Source organism: Sinocyclocheilus anshuiensis, unplaced genomic scaffold, assembly GCF_001515605.1.
Source record: "Sinocyclocheilus anshuiensis isolate Anshui unplaced genomic scaffold, SAMN03320099.WGS_v1.1 scaffold2184, whole genome shotgun sequence".
Classification (NCBI taxonomy): domain Eukaryota; kingdom Metazoa; phylum Chordata; class Actinopteri; order Cypriniformes; family Cyprinidae; genus Sinocyclocheilus; species Sinocyclocheilus anshuiensis.
Genome location: NW_015547626.1, coordinates 67,399 through 68,879, shown reverse-complemented (window position 1 = coordinate 68,879; position 1,481 = coordinate 67,399). Strand labels below are relative to the sequence as shown.

Genomic DNA, 1,481 nt, shown 5'->3' with positions numbered 1-1,481 from the left:
GCACAAAAACACACACACATCACTCGCACACACACATAAACTTGTCAACGCTTCCCCGCGATTTTTATTAATACAATAGCCTAGATACTAGATCGCTATATTATATTCCTCACCAACGAGGTCGTCTTCTTTGTTCGGGTTCTATCAACTCTTCAAGTCCTTCTCTACCTCTTCCTCTACCTCCTTCATCTCCTCTTTGAGCTCCCCCTCTCATTCTCACTCTTCTTCTTCTTCTTCTTCTAGCTCCTTCCATTTTTGTTGAAGACAGGTGAACTCACCTGCTGCCTTTTATAGCACACCTGAGTGCTGCGTTTTCAAATTAGCACATGTGTGCTTCCACACCTGGTGGATGTGATTATCCAATTCGTTCATTAGTGTGGTCATTGGCAATCCGGGGCTTTGTAATGACAAGGAAGTAACCTCACAATCCTTATCTGTGTCTAAGGTGTGAAAATGTGTGTAGAGTTTTACAAATCACTGTGTGTAATGTTTTGCAAAAAGGGTGAAGCAGACATTGTGTGTAATGTTGTGCAAATCTGTGGAGGTGTTTTGCTCATTGGAGTAGAATTTTGCAAATTGTGTGGACATTTTTATTTTAGTGTGTAAACAATCGTAAAAAACTGTAATTTAAATAAATGCTATAATTCATTCAAATAAATGTGATCTTACCGCATTATTTCATCTCTGTGTCTGATTTGAAGCGGGCAGAATGCTAGAGCTAACGAACCGTAACTGAGGAAAATAACTGTCATTTTTACCCATTCAGTCAAATATTACACTGCAAAGAGCAATACTACTTTTAACTTGTCTATAACTTGGCAAATGACTATGGAATAAGCGGGATAATCAATGGCTTGCCGTGCATTAAATGATTTTAAATGCACGACGTGGTATTTAAACTTAAATAGTAGCCAAAAAATATATTGTTGCTTATTTATATTTGAATTGTGACAGACATGAGCACTGTGAATCTTTGTATGGAGAGTAGCTGGTTTAGCATTCTCCTGTGTTAAAAGAAAAACCACTGTATATATATATATTCTATCATTAATAGTATATTTTATAAATATATTAAATACAATATATTTAATATATTATATAATATAGTATTAATTATTGCACACACACACACACACACACACACATATATATATATATAGATTGAGTAGCTCACGCGGCAGACAAATTCACAGACCAAGCTGTGCTGCACAGACTCAATTATTTTGATGTAAAACTGATTTGGACAGCATCACGAATAGAAAATACTTCAACAGGAAGCACTCTGGGATGTTTCTAACTACTGTGATGTTCATCAAACCCACAAAACCCACACTAAACACGTGCAGGATACTGGAAGAGACACAACTAACATGCAGATCAATCTTATTGATTATGTTTGCTGCCCTGAATCCAACATCACAGCGTGTCACACAGAGCATCAGCTGCCTGTGTGTGTGTGTGTGTGTGTGCGTTGGGGTGGG

The 1,481-nt window shown here is 37.3% G+C and overlaps 1 protein-coding gene across 1 annotated transcript in view; it reads right to left on the bottom strand.

The window, feature by feature from the left end:
- Positions 1 to 1,481, bottom strand: part of LOC107701787 (CLIP-associating protein 1-like) — an 89,756-nt gene that overhangs the window by 52,912 nt on the left and 35,363 nt on the right. The window lies entirely within an intron of this gene.